At 38.2% G+C, this 17,582-nt stretch overlaps 1 long non-coding RNA gene across 1 annotated transcript; it reads right to left on the reverse strand.

Moving 5' to 3' along the window:
- Nucleotides 1–3,304: 3,304 nt before the first annotated feature.
- Nucleotides 3,305–16,122, reverse strand: LOC138156850 (uncharacterized). The gene is made up of 3 exons (XR_011167233.1): nt 15,904–16,122; nt 8,103–8,220; nt 3,305–5,751 (listed from the first exon to the last, which is right to left on the reverse strand). It is a non-coding gene; the product is annotated as an uncharacterized lncRNA (long non-coding RNA).
- Nucleotides 16,123–17,582: the final 1,460 nt, after the last annotated feature.

The raw sequence follows: 17,582 nt of genomic DNA on the forward strand, positions 1-17,582 counted from the left end.
TGTCGGGATGACCTGGGGATCGAATCCAGGCTCAGATACTCAGCACCACACCCAGAAGTAACTGGCCGTGTAACCTTGAGCAAGTTACTTAACCCCGATTGCTTAAAAAAAAATAAAAAAAGAACAGCAAGTAATCCAGTGTGGCTGGATCCTGGACTTCATGGAGGAGAGTAAAGTATAAGAAGAATGGTGTTTCCAATCCCCTGCTTTCCAAATTCTTTTGTATGTTTTCATCCTCAATTAGATTATAAGCTCCTTGAAGACAGGGACAGTGTTTCTTTTTCTTATTTGTATTCTCAGTGCTTGGCACATAGTAGGCACTTAATAGTATTTATTGAATTGCATTAAAAGGGACAGGTTATGAAGAGCTTTAAATGCCAAACAGAAGACTTTATATTTTATTCCTGAAGTACCAGAGAACCACTGGAGTTTACTGAACAGGTGTGACATGGTCAGATCTACACTTTAAGGAAAATCACTTTGGTAGCTAAGTGGAGGATGTCTTAGAGGGGGAAGAGACTTGAGGCAAAGAGACCAAATCAGAAGGTTCTTTCAGTAGTTCAGATGAGAGTCGATAGGAGCCAGCACCAGACTGGTGTGAGTAGACAGATGTTATGAAGATAGAACTAATTGGACATGTGGAATAAAAGAAAATGAAGAGTTGAGGATGATGCTGAAGTTGTGCAGCCAGATGACTGGAAAGATAGTCATGCTTCTGACAGAAATACAGAAACTTCAAAGAGGGATTGATAGGGTGGGGAAGAAATAGTGAGTTTCTATGGCATATTAAATTTAAAATGTCCAAATCTGATGATGCAGCACTATAGCTTAGGAGAGAGTCTAGGGCTGAATAACATGTAAATGATTTAGAAATAATCACTGACCCAAAGGGAGATGGTAAGATCACTATATGAGAAAGTTTAGAGCAAAAAGAGAAGAGGGCCCAGGACAAAGGCTTGGGGAACATTCACGATTAGTGGACATGACAAGGAGGAATATCCAGCAACAGAGACTGAGGAATGGACATATAGGTGGAAGCAGTACCAGGAAACATGGGCAAACTTAGAACCTAGGAAGGAAAGAGTATCCAAGAGGAAAAATTATTAAATGCTGCTCAGAAGTCAAGAAGATTGGGGATACGAAAAGACCTTTAGATTCAGAAATTAAGAGATCATGACTAACTTTGGAGAAGGGAATTTCAGTTGAATGATGAGGTTGGAAGCCAACTGTAGAAGTTTTAAAAGAGAGTGAGAGGGTTACAAATGAAAGTACCTAAAGATAGTTTATCATCAGGGTAGTCATGTCAAGAGATTATGTGGCCATTCTCCCAGAAAGTCCTGATTGACACCCCCACCCCCACCATTCACATAGGCCTGTGATACTAGATCTTCCATCTCCCAGAAGGAGGCAGGAAGGGCTGGAGGACTCCAGGAAGATAAGTCCTCTAAATTGGGCAACATGGGCCCTAGAAGGGAGGTGTTCCAGGTCTGGGTAAGAGAGGGGGGAAAATATAAGATGTTGGGGATGAAAGGAAATGCACCCCACTCCACCTTATCCCAATGTTGGTACTCTGGGGCACAGCTGGGATCACCCTATCTGAATACTTGGAAATTTGTTCTCCCCAAATCTAGGGTACAATTCAGAACTTACATGAATGTAACTGCAAAACACACTACAAGAATAAACAATGACAAATAGATATGATGGGGTGCTTGGGTGTTTGTGCTTGGACGCCAATTCCAAGATCACATTTCTCCCTAGCTTCAAAACACTATCCCTGACAGTTTTCTCCCCAGCCCGAGGACACTATGCCTAGCAATTACTCATAAGAAGTATTGTCATGTATTAATTCTCAAAGTTATCATATTCAATCCAAAGGTAAAGCTACAGACATCAAATCTCAAAGTTATCTTGCTAGAAACCTAACAGACCAAAAATATACCCCTGAGAAACTCCTTCCCCTGGTTTCCAATAATGAATGATGCCTGTGACCAAGGTTGTAAATTATCACTTAATTAGCATATCTGCCACATAATCCCCTGCTTTTCCGATAGAAACTTTAGCATCCTTCCCATTAGATTGCAAGTTCCTTAAGGAATTAAAGTTCCTTAAGGAGCTCTGCCCACCATATTGGCATTACAATAAACCTTTGCCAACTTGACTTGAAGAATGCTTGAGTTTGTGAATTCATTCCAGATGATTCCATCCAGTACTCCAGTATTTGGGGGGTCCCTGAACCCCTTTAACTGCATTAGATACATAGAAATGTGTTTGTGGTTTGGTTGTATTAACATAATAAAAATGACAGTATAACCTAAATTAATTTAGAGATTTAGTGCTGTACTAATCAAACTATGAAAGTATTACTTTATAGAACAGGAAAATAAGAAAATTCCCTAGAAATAATGAAAGAGTAAGACAGGAGTGAAGAGACCTACCAATAGGTCTTATTCTATTTCACAAGGTTATAATCATAAACATTATTTGTCACATTCTGAACTGGATGATCTATAGGCATCTCAAACTCAACAAGTCCAAAACAGAATTCATTTTTTCCCCTAAAAACCTTTTCTTCTACCAAGCTTTCTTATTTTAATCAAGACCGCCACTGTCCTTATAGTCTCTCAAATTTGCAACCTTGTTATTACACTTGACCCCTCATTCTCCACATTCCTAATTAGTTACCAAATCTTGTCTTTTCTACCTTCCAACATATCTTCCTCTCTTCTTACACCATCGCTACTCTAATTCAGGCCTTATAGTATCCTATCTAGAATATTGCAATGGCTTCCTAATTGGTTTCTTTACCTCTAGTCTCTCCCTTCTCTAATACATCGTTCTTCATACAATTATATTAAAGTAAAGTGATTTTCCTAAAGCCCAGATGTGACTATGTCACTTCCCTGTTTAATAATCTACAATGGCTTACTATTATCTCAAATACAAACTCTTCTATTTGAGCTTTGAAGATTTGTCACTATCTGACCCCAACATACCTTTCCAGTGTTGGTATAAATTGCTTCCCTTCCCACACTCTAGTGCAGCCATGACCTTTTAGCTGTTCCTCACACAAGACTCACTTCTCCCATTTCCATGCTTTTGCACTGGCCATCCCCAATTTAAAAACTGATATGCTGGAAAACAATAGAACAACCAAATTGGTTTACAGCAATATGGAAAGAGTTTCTCTGGGGTGTGTGTGTCTGTGTGTATCTGTGTGTGTGTGCAAATAAAGCACAGAGTAATTCCACCATTTGGTCTAAGTTGCAAAGAAGCCAAAAGTGAAGGGCATTTAATAATTAAGACAATAATCTCACATTTTATTGGTTTTTACATTTTATAAAGCAATTTCTTCACAATAAACCTATGAAGTAGATGGTATGAGCGTTATCCTCATTTTACAGATGGGTAAACAGGCATTTTCAGTCTTACCTGAACACACAGAGAGTAATTATCAATGATTTTATCTAGGAATGCTAAAAACTAAGTAGAAATTGTTTGTTATCATATGTAGTAATATATACTTGCTCTATGCTTCATAATATCTAACACATAGAGAAAAATAGAAGTAAATTCTATCATGCATCACCAGGCAATATATATTTAATGTCTGCCTAATGTCACTAATGGATCAGTAAAGGTTAAGAAGGCAGTCTTTTTCAGTTAGCCATTTGATATTATTTTATGTATTGCATGTAGATAAATAAGTGTATGACTAGATAGAATTACCTCTCATAGAAACATAATTTTACTCTATTTCATGGATATGCCAAATTAGGTGAAAGAGTACAGATGGATTAGTGCAAATCTGTCATCACTACTGGAAAACAACTCTGAATAGCTGTTCTGTTGACAATATACTCATGATAGAGTTCTATATATAAGAAGCAACCAACACTTTTCTAAATGGTTGTCTTTGAAGAGTAATTTGGTCTATACACTGATTCAAGCACTTTGTCTTTCAATGATCAATCTATGGATTATTTATCTGTAGTATTTGCAGTTGATGATACAGGTGGCATGTGAATCTGAGTCAATGACCATCTATGTCACACTGACTCAAGTGAATGCTAACAAATTTTCAGATTAATGCCTCTTAATGTCTTTCTTGCTACTTTATAAGTAACTTGTTCATGGAAAGCGAGAGAGAGAAAGGAATTCCAATACCTGGTATTGGTTCTGCTGAAGAAAGACATTTTGTACACGTGTGTATCTAAACCTAGTTTCCATCTCAGGGGATAACTTTTGAAGTTGTTAGGCATCTCAAATTTCTACTGGATGCAGAAGGTAATGGTGGGACTAACCTAGGATAACATCTTGGAATGGGTTGTCTAGGATGCACTCATTGTCATATATATTAGAAAGACTTGTGGGCCACCAGACATGAAAGAATCATCCCTGTAGTTTGCCCAAGCTATTTCCAGATTCTCTCTGATTTAATCGTTTAAATCCTTGTAGAATATTTCTTTGTACAATGGGGGTCATTTTTTTTTTGGAGGGCAGGTGGGGTTAAGTGACTTGCCCAAGGTCACACAGCTAGTTTTTGTGTTAAGTGTCTGAGGCTGGATTTGAACTCAGGTCCTCCTGACTCCAGGGCTGGTGTTCTATTCACTGTGCCACCTAGCTGTCCCCAATGGGGGTCATTTTTAATAATTCTTATTTACATATAAGCTTTGGATGGGAGCTGGCCTAAGATTTCATTGCTACAGGGAACTCTCAAATGAGGAAAGCCCCTCAACCTGTGCCGGTTGGTACCTTCTCTGCAATTTATAGTCTGAGAGAGTTGCTTAGGGCACTGAGAGTTTAAGTGGTTGACTGAAAAGATGATGCAGTTAGAATGAAGCTAGACTGGAACTCAGGTCTTCCTGATTCCAAGACTAGTTCTCCATAACTACACAATGCTACATCTCTTAGTATAATTTCCCTTAAAGCCTTGTGCTAATGATATCTTGTGGATGATGATCTCTTAAAATTAGATGCCCCATAGTGTGAGCTACAGGAGGTTCTTTACCAAGATGAAAAAGTTCTGAGTATGGGTCTAGTTGCAGGTTCCCCACCCCTGTGTATCAGCAATGCCATATTCACAATGCCTATGGAGATTACAGATATGCTGATATAATTATCCATCACAAAATACATCATGCTTGCCATATGGGGGAATAAACCAGAAAATTTATTAAGATACCAAAAGACTGAGTCCCAAAACCAGAAAGTGAAAGCCATCAGAGTAGTTATGACATTGGCACAGGTAGATAAAGTAGAAAGCACCCACATTTTCAAGCCTTTAAAACAGAACAGGCTACCTCAGGCAAAGGTCCTCCTTTCCCCACTCACAGCAACCACCCAGCGTCCAGGAAGTGCGCTCCCAGCAGCTCCGGCCCCTGGCAGTCCTCAGCAGGAGTCCTTAGCAGAAATTCTGGCTAACTCAAAAAGGGCTTCGCGCTGCCGCTGCCTCTGCTGCTGCTGCCACCACCTCTGCTGCTGCTGCCGCCGTCGCCACCACCACCAGCCACCGCAGGAACGCTAGTTTGGCTTCTGCTTCCTCTTGCTCCGCCCCTTCCTGCTACGTCAGCAAGTCCAATGGGGCATGGAAGATCTTTAAATCCCATAACCCTTACACCCTGGTAGTGACTTTTTAGTTCTAAGACCAGTCTGGCAAAGTGTGGAAAGGTTCATCACCAGATTGGCAATAAACTTTTCAGCCTTAGGACCTTTCAAAGACTCTCTGCCAAGTCATCGAGAGATTATAATCTGTTTTGGAGAAAGAAATTCTCACACTAGTGAAATAATAGGCATTTGAAATAAGTATATAAATATAGAGGCCTAACAAAGATAATTTGCTTTTTCAGATCCCTATAATTACTCTTTTCATCTCACTAACATATTGCAATAGAACATATTTTATTTTAAAAATGTTTTAAAGAGAGTATTAAAATTTTTTAATACTAAGGAATGAAGTAAAACTTTATTTTATCCTCTAGATGGGAGACTTTGGACATACAACCTAATAACATGCATTCTATTGAAGAGAAAAATATAATTAGGATATAACTTTAAATTATGTTAAAATGTAATGTTTCACTGTGTGAGTGTTATTTTTAGCACTAGTGGAATTTTTTTTTCTGGCCCTATAATTTCATTGGTTAGGGAGTTACTGGTAAAGCTTCTTCTATTAAAAGAAGTGAGCACTTTCTTGGCAGCTTAGTGCCTTTAAGAATTGTGGGGGAGGGTAGGAGAGAGGCAGGCACTGGAGGTAGCATTTGAACCCAGTCATTCTTGACTCCAAGGTCAGCTTTCTGCCCACTGTTAGATGTTGTCTCTCCACACCACTGAAATTATCTGAAGTCTTTATAGTTTTTCTTGATTATATTTTCTGCATTTCTGCACATTTTATTTTGTTTTATTTTCACTAGGATGCTCATTCTCTCCTTCCTGCCCCTCCCTCCCTGAACTGAGAAAGCAAGAAAAACAAAACTACTGTTAAAAAAGAAAAAGAAAACGAAAAAGCATTGCTACATTGGCTATACTCCAAAACTTTTTAAATTCAATTTTATTTCATTTCATTTTTCTGGGTTTCTGTCAAAAAGGATTAAACATCAATTCAAAAACTCGAGTTACATGGGAAGGCAGTAATATTTTTGCATAGTAAATAATCCTCATCGCCTTCTTTGGTTATGTATAGGATGTTTTAAATAGGTTTTTTTTTTTTCCCATTTCAGTCATATGTTATATAGATTAGGAAGATGCAACTGAGAAGGAAGAACAAAGGGAGCTCTCTCCCTGTTTATTTCTGAGCAGGCTACAACAACATATGTTCTCAATGATCTTAAGCACATTAGTCCAAATGTGAATTATACTTAACACTCCTACAAAAGAACTTCACAAATTCTCACCAAAAAAAACAAAACAGAAAACCAAGATCAAGGAGGGAGAGCAACAGGAAATGGATTTTTAAAACATTTGGAATGAAAGGAATGAAAAATCATTGTGTTTTCAGACTGGGAGGAGGAGAGGCATCAGAGGAACATTTGTTGGTGTTTGGAGATTTTTCTTTTTTTTTTTTTTTAAAGCAATTGGGGTTAAGTAACTTGCTCAAGGTTACACGGCCAGTTATTTCTGGGTGTGGTGCTGAGTATCTGAGCCCAGATTTGATCCAGGTCATCCCAACACTGGAGCCGGTGCTCTTACTCGCTGAGCCACCTGGCTGCCCCTAAGCAATTGGGGTTAAGTAACTTGCTCAAGGTTACACGGCCAGGTGTTTCTGGGTGGGTGCTAAGTGTCTGAGCCCGGGATTCGATCTCCAGGTTTTCTCAACACTGGAGCCGGTGCTCTTACTCGCTGTGCTACCTGGCCGCCCCTGGAGATTTTTCTTAAAAACATTTGATATCTGATTCCTTTTTGATATCAAAAGCACATTCAGTCGATATGGTTGCAGTCCTACCTATAAGCCTTATTGCTTAGAAAACCCTTCTCATTTACTTGACAAGGAACAAATAAATTAAACATTGTTTCCTGGTATGCTCAAGACACTGCCCTCAAGCACCCTTTTCCCTCCATTTCTTGCCAAGTTCTCTAATGATGTACATTCTGTAAAGATGTCATGAGGGAGCAGATGGGAGGCAGAGTGAATAGAGCACCGGTCCTGGAGTCAGGAGGACCTGAGTTCAAATCCAGCCTCAGACACTTAACACAAAACTAGCTGTGTGACCTTGGGCAAGTCACTTAATCCCAACTGCCCTACCTTCCCCCCTCCAAAAAGAAAAAAAAAGATGCCATGAGCTTTTAATTAGTCTTTTTAAAAATTTGTACTTTGTTACAGTAAGTTGCTTGTTTAATCCATTTTTACTAGGGATCTATCAACTTTTTAAATTTTAGGAAATCTGTAATGAAGTTTTCTTGTGGTGCGGTGGTATTTTTCCTGGCAAGATTCTGTAATTGATTAACTGTGCTAAATACTCTTTCTGAAAATACAGAATTAGGTTTATATTCTTAGAAACTTGTATCTGATTTAGATATGTAGGTGCACAGAGCAACATCCAGAAACAAATCTCCAGTAAATTAAATAGGCCAGGCTTGATTCTAGTAAATGCTTTCTACTATACCTTGTTTGTTTTTCACGTTCCTTTGCAAAGTCTCCCTTTTCTTTGATGTTCTCAAGGTGTGGAGTTTCTGTGACTGCTCACAGGCCAGTTCCTTCGCAGGGTTCATATGCAGATATCCCTAAAGAAGAAACAACAAAAGTCCTACCATCCATTTCTTCCAAAAAGGATTAATTTATCTGCACCATTCTTTTTTTCACTGTGAATACCATCATTGGCTTCTGGGGCACAGGAGTATATTAGTCAAATGTCATTCAATCAATACTCATTTATAAAGCACCTCCTTTGGGATAGACACCATGCTAGGTGCTGGAGATATGACTGAAAATCTCTCAAGAAGCTTACCTTCTGTTAGAGGAGACCACACCTACATATGCAGTTCTAATCTAAGGAACTGCTGCTGGCCTCAAGGGAGGAGGAACTATATGAGAGATATACTCCTTAAGGAACCCTTCTTTGAGGCGTGTTGGATTCAGTTCTGGGGGATCTTGCTTCTGATGATATGGGTTCTAGATTTCGTTTTCTCACACCCCATGGCTTCTTAAACCTACATTCTCTTAGGTATTTAACTCATATCTAAGTTTCCCTAAAAGATGGGAGTAAGAAAGTACAATATGAATGAAGTGTAGGTCAGGTATTTATTTCCTACAATGAAAAATACTCTTATTTTGCCTAGGCCCACACCTCCACACCGCTTCTAGTCTGCTGCATGCAGGCACTATATAAATACTACTTATAAATTATTATTAGGAGACTAATAATAACACTTCTCTATTGTGAGAAGTAATTTCATACTTCTTAGGAACATTCATTTGTTGGGAGCCAAAGAGGTTTGATCCCAGAACTCAGATACCTTGATACCAGTGGACCCAAATATCAAAGACCTCTTTGAGATGCGACTTTTCCTCAAGTTAGTCAAGTTAGCTCCTGAGTTCTTTTGATATGGGTTACACTTATAAGGATGTTGTTTGAGTTCTGAGACCAACAGGCTCTGCCCCAAGACTTTAGTTGTTCAAAACCAAAATATCTGAATTCTTCAGTGGTCAGTTCCTATGCAGATGTACTTGATGATGTTCCTTTGGCTTCAGGCCCAGGAGCCAGCTCTCAGGAGCATCCTTTGTAATGTGACTGCACATGGAAGGAGTTAACTGACTTTTCCTAAGACGTTCTGGCACCTAGAGACAAAAGCCCTTACTGCCATGCTACTTCCAGGATATGACAGACTAAGGTAACGATATCAATACTTGAGTTCCCTTCCTTTGTCTCTTTGCTCTATAAAAACCTTGTCCTAAGAACCAATAAATGGAGTTCATCGTTCTTCCTTGAACTACCCACATGGCCTGGTCATTTCTTATTCACATCTCCAAATCATACTAAGTACTGGACACTGAGCAGCTCACGACATTCATTAAAGCAAGGAACCAAAATATTTTTAAATACAACAAATTGCTTTGAAAAAGAAAATCCACGTATTTATTTTGGATATATTTTTGTAGAGGTTAAGTGACTTATCCAAAGTCACAAAGCTAATAAATGTCCGAGGTCAGATTTAAACTCAGAATTTGATTTTTTTCCAGTGGCTCAGGAGATAGGCCTGGAGTCAGGAAGACTCATTTCCTGAATTCAAATTTGGCCTCAAACATTAGCTGTGTGACCCTGGATAAGTCACATAACCCTGTTTGCTTCAGCTTCCTTGTCTGTAAAATGAGCTGGAAAAGAAAATGGCAAATCATTCCAGTATCTTTACTGAGAAAATCCCAAATAGGTTCATGACTGAACAACAACTTTTGGTTTCCAGGACAATCACTCTATCTACTGTGCCACCTAGACTATGGGCATGAAATCACATTATGCATTTTATTTTTGTTGGTCACTGACTTAGTAAGTACTTAATAAATTGATTGATTGATATACCACACTGATTCACCTTCCATGAAAAAGGATATTTTTTAAAATAGTAAATGTTCATTGATTTTTTTTGCTATAGACATTATTTCCCAATAAATGCCCCCTCTCTAAAGCCCAGAACCCTCCCTTGTAACAAAAAATACAATTAAGTCAAACATATTAATACCTCAGCCATGTCTGACTATCACCTCTCTGCTGAGAGAACAGAAATATTTTTATAATCAGTTCTCTAAAGTAAAGATTGCTCAATCAGAGTACAGCCTGTCAGTGTGAGATTTCTTTGTGTTTATTGTGGTCATTATACAGATGTTTTCATTGTAATATTATAATAGAATTTGAGCTATTTTAAAATGTAAACAAACATGATTTAAAATAGAAAAAATCCACTGGGGGGATTTTCTTTTCTTTTCTATAATAAACCAAGGAATTCAGATTTCCTAAAAACAACAGCTGCCAGCTGAGCAGCTGGCAATCTATCACTCCTGGAAATTTCTGCTCCAAGACAGCAATTAATGCTCTTACCTTCATCAGACCCATATCAGGATAAGAGACATTTGGAAATTTTGATTCAAGTGGTTGCTACAGTTTGGGTTTGTGTGTGTGTTTTTACTTGTAGTTTTTATCCAATATAAGGATACTCTAATACAAGTTCATTTTGCGTAAGAGAAAGCACCTTCCTGCTTCTTTCCTTTCCTCTTCTGCTCCTTCCTTCCAGCAATTCTTCTCTGTTCCCACCCCCCACTTCCAAATTGACCTTCACATTTCACAAGCCTCTTCCTTTTCTACTTCGTTATTATTTCCTCATGCTTACTCTTTACTTTTCCTCTAACTCTTGAAAATTCTCATTCAGAGCCATGTATCAGTTCAATGAGTATACCATAACCTTCTGCCCCATCTATCACTGACTTCCCACATTGTAGCTCCATATACACTAACATATTCCCACACTTTCCTCGTGCTTGTTCCTGGTTTATTGAACTTCTATGGGGTTGGTGCCAGAGTCTCTAGATTCAAATTCATCCTGGCTCCTTAAGAAAATCATCCATCAAATGGGAAAAGGATGGAGTAGAGGGTCTTTAGGGCTGCTTGCATCTCTAAATCTTATGGAGCCTATGATAAGTCCTTTGAATGGAATGCTGTACTGTCTGGCCTCATGCAACATCATATTTAGCAGATGGCAGACAAAAATAAGCTGAGTAAAAACTGTTCCTAGTCTTTTAACAGCATATCTTGCCTGGAACTATATTTTTCTCCCATAAACTCATATGTATCTATTGGTTTTAAGTTTTTAGCTCTCTTACTAATACATTTTTTCACCCTAAGCTTTATCCCCTTCTTAATTCTCTAGGCAAGTAGTCTCCAAATTCTTTTGATTGGGCACTCTTATAAGTAAAAACCATTTAAGCATATACTCCCCCAATATATATATTTGTAAATAAATTATACATATACATATCACTGAACTAATATGTATATTATAAAATATATACAAATATAACTTTTAAAGAATGAGAAATTATTTTAACAATAATTATTTTACTTAATATTAAAATTATTTTGCTTCTACTAAAATAGTGTTAATAATATTTTATTATAATACTATTCGTAATAAAACTAAAATGTTACTATTACCATCTTAGCGAAAGCAATATGATTGAATATGCTTCCTTATTTTTTAATATCTTGGTTTAATGTTATAATAAAGTGATTCAGAAGACTGCTTCTAAATTCAATTTATTTTTAATACTTAAAACTAGGATAATATAATCTGAAAATTCACTTAAGTCTGAGCAAGTAAAATAATGCTTTATAATAGGCTAAGAGGGTATCCAGGGGTAGGGAACTTGTGGTCTTGAGGTCACTTGTGGACCTCTAGGTCCTCAAGTACAACCCTTTGACTGAATCCAAACTTCATAAAACAAATCCCCTTAATAAAAGATTTATTCTATATATATATATGTATGCTCAGTCAAAAAGCTGCACCCAAGGATCTAGAGGCCTTGAGGCCTCAGATTCTTCCCCCTCCACCCGCCACCAAATATACAGAATGAAGGATTGCCAACCCTTCCATACCTCTGGGTGACTTCTGTGTACATGCACATGAGGAGTCTGATATACAGACCAAATGAGGGCATCAGAACTATGCTCAATATGAAATATTATGAATATTATTTATTTTTAGGTAAAAAAATATATAGAAATAGAGGTTCTGATATTTCCTCCAAGCTCTCCCATAGGTCATTTTTTGCATCTTGGGGACACATTCCTCATTCAGGAGATCACTGATGTAGGGTAAAGACCATATTTGTACAATACTGGTTCTCTCTTCCTACAAACCCTGCTGTTCTAGGCTAGCATATAAGATGTTCATCAGTTTCCCTTCAGCCATGTATAGCCATTTCCCTTCAGTCACATCCTGGGAAGGACCAGGCACAAACAGACAAGGAAGGCTGAGTGGAAGACAAACAAAAGCAGGCTAAGGGGAATAAAACTGAAGGAGGTATCAGTTAGAGAAAGAAAACTGCAAAGCTAACCAGACGACAGGGGAGCCACTTAGTGGCGAGGATTTACTTTAAATGAAGTGGACAAAGTACAGATAAACAAAAGTGGATGACCAGCTTTATCCAAAGACATATAAACTCAGTTAATAGGTGTACACTTAGAGAAATTGTAAACTGAACACCAGAAGTCAGTCTCCATAGTAAATTTTCCAGTTTTATATAGATACCATCTTTGAAAAGGTCAAAAGATAAAAGTCACTTTGCTGGAGTTCTCTAAAATTTAACAGAATAAAATCTAGAAACAATTTCATTAGATCCAGGAAGTTTCATTAGATCTTAACTCCTTTGTTTTGCTATCTTAAATTTTTTTTCTCAAGCTATTTGAATGTTTATGTAATCATACATGGCTTTGTAGGTGGGTATAAACACCCCACTCTATTTAGGGTCTCACACCTTACATCGTGGCACATCAACCATTCTCTGGGATGTGCCCTCACACTGTCCCAGGAATAGATCACTACCATATGGTCACATTGAAACTCTCTCAGGTTTTGAGGTTTAAGGTTTAGGGGTGCTCGAGTTCCCAAAATACCAACACACCAGGTCCTGCCAAATGAATTCAACTCAAGTCTTCTCTCTGCTAAGGAAAAGCAAAGTTTATTAAAGATTCATATTAATGGGTAGACTCTTAAGGAGCCTAAGTATATGTGAAGCTTGTATTGACAAACAGGCCAGATTAATCTGACACAGTGAGTCTGCACTAGATTGAAATCTCAGCCCCTTTATGGAGGCAAAATGCATCTTATATACAGAAAGATTGTGGGAGGGATCTAGGGGTGGTCTAGAGGAGGAGTTTGGGAAGAGTCTTGAGGAGTCTAAGGAGGCTCTTGAGGGGACTGAGATCAGACTCCAGTAATGACATTAAGGATGGGAAATAGATGAAGGCTGCCTGGAGATGACAGACAATGGAGGGCTAGGCTAGTATAAGGGTATCAGATTTGGGTATAGATATTTTGATAGTATCAAGGGTGGGAAATAGCTGGACAATGGAGGGCTAGACTAGGTTAAGAGCAACAAAGATTTGGGCCTAGCAATAATGAAAGGCTTGTGGCCTCAGGCAAATGCTTCATCAAATAGGAAGATTCAGTCAGAGTTCAAGGGGTTTCCCTGTGATAGTAATGGAATATAAAGATCCCCCTGTATTGGCTTGGTTTTCAAATTGATTGTGTTAAAACCCAGAGCTTGTTAATCCCACCTGTGGGATGGACTTGTTGATGTGAAAAGAAAGTCCTGAACTGGGAGGAGCTGGTGACTTAGATTTGGAGAGACACAAGAGAGAGGCAGAAGAACTTTGTGGAAGCAGCACCTCGTGGAGGCAGAGAGAGAGACTGAGAGGATTGCTGAGGGACACTTTGAATTGCCCTGGACTTTTGAGACCTGCCCCCAGAGCTGCCAAGGACTGAGGAGACATGGCTGTTTTGCTGGTACTTTGTCTGTCTGTTTTGATGTTGTTTTGCCAGATTTGTCCACTGGTGAAAGACAGTCCTTTTGTTGAAGAAGTCCTGGAACCTGGCTGTTGGCTAAGAGCTCCTGAGACTGTCCTGCAGACAGAGAGTGAATACTGTCCACTGGTGAAGGACAGTGCTGTTGTTGCAGGGGTCTGGGAACCTTGCTGTTGGTTCAGAAGCCCTGAAGAAGGATTTTCTTGTTGTATGTTTACAGAAATCCTGGGAGAGGGTTTTGCTAATGTTTTCAGGGGTTCTAGGACTGTTTTGCAGACAGAGGATGAATTAATGAAGAGACTGGCAACGTATCTTGTGGCCTTGCTAAGCCTTGTCTCCCCAGGAACAAAGGTTGCTGAGAACTTGCCTCATGTCAAGATGAAGAAAAGACCTCTCTTTGGGTATTAAGTGCTGTGCTTAAACTTGTTGTAACTCTGGGGTAGATTCAATTTGTGATCCAGGGGTGGGGAACTTTTGACTTTTTTGTGTTCTATGGTTGAACAAATGAATGCACTTTACTTAGATTGGAAACTAATCTCCATTTGAGAAGAGGGGCTTTGTGGTGGACTAAATGAAGGTACAGCCTAGGGGTGGAGTAGTATTTAGAACAGGGACTTTGTAATTGATGGAATGAATGGAAGGTCCTGGGGTGGGGTAGTACTTGGAGATTATTTAATCACACTTAGTAAAGTAAATGCTGTATTTTGAATGATGTCATGTTTTGATCTTCTCTGTTCTTGGTTGGTCACTGAATAAAATGGAGAGCACCTATGCTGGTATTCTGAACCTTGGGAAGTTGCCTTTCCTTGGCATTACATTACATTACATTCCCATAGCCTGAACCCCATCAGGCATAACCCTCTTAAGAGAAAATATACTTCTCCCACTCAGCTCTTTATCCCCTCTATCCCTACCTCATGTGTTTTCCTGCCTATTGAAAAAGTCACTTATTGGGTAAGAAATGCACCCATCTGGTATGTGATATTTACACAATTAGTATAATAATAACTTTTAGATTCTAAACATAACCACTTCTGTAACAAAATATAAAAGAATAACAGAATAGATACCAATATATGAAAAAGTAACATATAAATAATAAAACATACCACAATGCACATGTAAATCTAAATCACACTCTCCCAAAAATGCACAGAATATCTCTGGTTAAGAGTGGGCACACACTTAGAAAGACTTAACAGCACATGAGGAAGGAAAATCTATGCTCTCAGATTAACTCATAGCTCTGGACTGCAGGCTTTGAACTTTTCAAGTACATGTGTATTACACAAAACTGCATCTCTGATCATTTATCCTTATCACTCTTCAGCTGGGAAAATTCTCTTTGATTTTCTACTTAGTCATTCAATAAAAATTGAGGAAAGCCAAAACCCAAGGGGAAGTCAAAATATAAGGTTGGGTGGACTCAAAATAAGACTTGGGTGAGTGGGCCTAAAACATAAATGTTTTGAATGGAACCATGACTTGGGGGAACCCGAAATTCCTTAAAGCCTTCTCTGGCATTCCTGGAGAGTTACTAAACTCAGGGAGGCATTCTGGGTTCAAACAAACTCTAATCATATAAAGCTAGATTTAAATAGCATACTAATAAGTTTTCCAAACAATATGATAAACTATTTTCCATTTAGGAATATTTGAACCACACAAAACTGCTTCTCTGATCACCGTTTATTCTTACCACTCTTCAGCTGGACAAATTCTCTTCAATTTTTTACTTGGCTATAGTATTTACAAATTCTAAAACTAAAATTGTTCTTAAAGGATATTTAAAAGCGTTATCTCAATATGAATAGCAATTTTCTTTAAGTCAGAGAACTGCATCATAAACTGACTATATTTATAGACTATACCAGCCATAGACCATATACTTACTTAGATGCTGCATCATCCAATCTGAAAGGCAATCACACTCACAGCAACACAGTTCACGCTAAGTCAGACAAATAAACCTAGCCAGTTCACTAGGAGAGCAAAGCAGCTGCAAAACTCCTTCTGTTTTTCCTTCTCAAGCTAGAGGAGATAGCAGAGAGCAACAAGCCCTTATGAGAAACTTTACTACTCTCCAGTTCTAGGTGGGGTGAAGAAGCAGTTGTCACTGAATCTCTTGGCCAGTGAAGCTAATTCTTCTACCAGTCAGGAACCACTCAGCTGGAGCCTTCTGTCAACTGATTGCTTCTAACTGCCACAGCTTTAACACACAGTTCATCTCTGCTGTTTCTTTCATTTCTTCTTCTCACTCTCAATTTTTCTTCCTATACCTATATATTTCAATAGTTAAATGAGAACCTCCTGACTCTTAGTTACTCACAGCTTATGAAATCTCCCTTGTCAAATCAATTCTTTTAAAAATTATTCCTTAGTCTTTCTCTATACAATTTCTCATTTTTTTAGTTTTACCTTACATATAAAAGTCATATGCAAATGAGCTGAGGAATCATTCTTAACATTTCATATTTCTCTAATTTTCAATAAATCTTTCTCTAACTCTTTATAACATCAATTTATCACCACACAAATGAAGTATCATTCTACATTGTTCACAAGAGGACTTGAGCCTTTATATTTATACCACACTTCATTTTCTGTCCCAAATTGCTCAAATACCGTCCTAAAGCTAGGTTTTTTATACAATATGTTAGTAGTTTTTATCATGATAAATTTCTTTTCCTATTTCTTTTAGGCATCAAAATGTGCATCTGTAAATAGTGGCAATATCTTATATCTTTTGCCAATATAAATATTTTCCTCTATACAAAAACCTACTTTTTCTGCCATTGTATATGAAACTGTTCCATCTGAAAAGGACTTTAAAGGAGCAGTGTAATATAGCTGAAGGATATCCTAGCATATCCTAGGACATGAAGGACCAAGCACAATGGCAAATTACTAGAAAATGATTTTTTTTCTGGTTGTGATGTATTTACTTTGCAAGTTTTGCAATGGAGACATGAGACTGAAGCAGACATCCTAGAAATTTCTTCAGAACATGGAGCCTCTGAACCTGAAGCATCTGGTTTTTCCTGTGGCATTATGGAATGTCCCTCTGTAATACTGACCATTTCTTATTGTTGAATTCCTCCCACTGCCTCCATTTTGGGGAGAGGCCCAAGCAGTTACCTTCATTCCTTTCTCAGATATACATCTGACTTTCTAGACTTCAATACCATGTCTCTACATGGGTATCCTCATTCTCTTCGGCTTTCTTTAGAGTGCTATTGTAGAGGGTAGGGTTAGGGGTGCCAAAGACCCCCCAAAAAAGACCCCAAAATACCAACACACCAGTTCCTGCCAAATGATTTCGACTCAAGTCTTTTCTCAGTCAAAGAAAAGCAAAGTTTTTTTAAAAGCTCGCCATATTTGTGTAATGCCAAGAAAAGGCAACTTCCCAAAGTTCAAAATACCAGCATAGGTGCTCTCCATTTTATTCAGTGAAAAATTAACAGAGAAAATCAAAATATAGCATCATTCAAAATACAGCATTCACCAAGTATAATTCAATAATCTCCAAGTACTACTCCACCCCTGGACATTATAATTCATTTAGTCAATCC

Source organism: Petaurus breviceps, unplaced genomic scaffold (genome assembly GCF_028583685.1).
Source record: "Petaurus breviceps papuanus isolate PSGF00001 unplaced genomic scaffold, PetGlider_PUasm1.0 164, whole genome shotgun sequence".
Taxonomy (NCBI): Eukaryota; Metazoa; Chordata; class Mammalia; order Diprotodontia; family Petauridae; genus Petaurus; species Petaurus breviceps.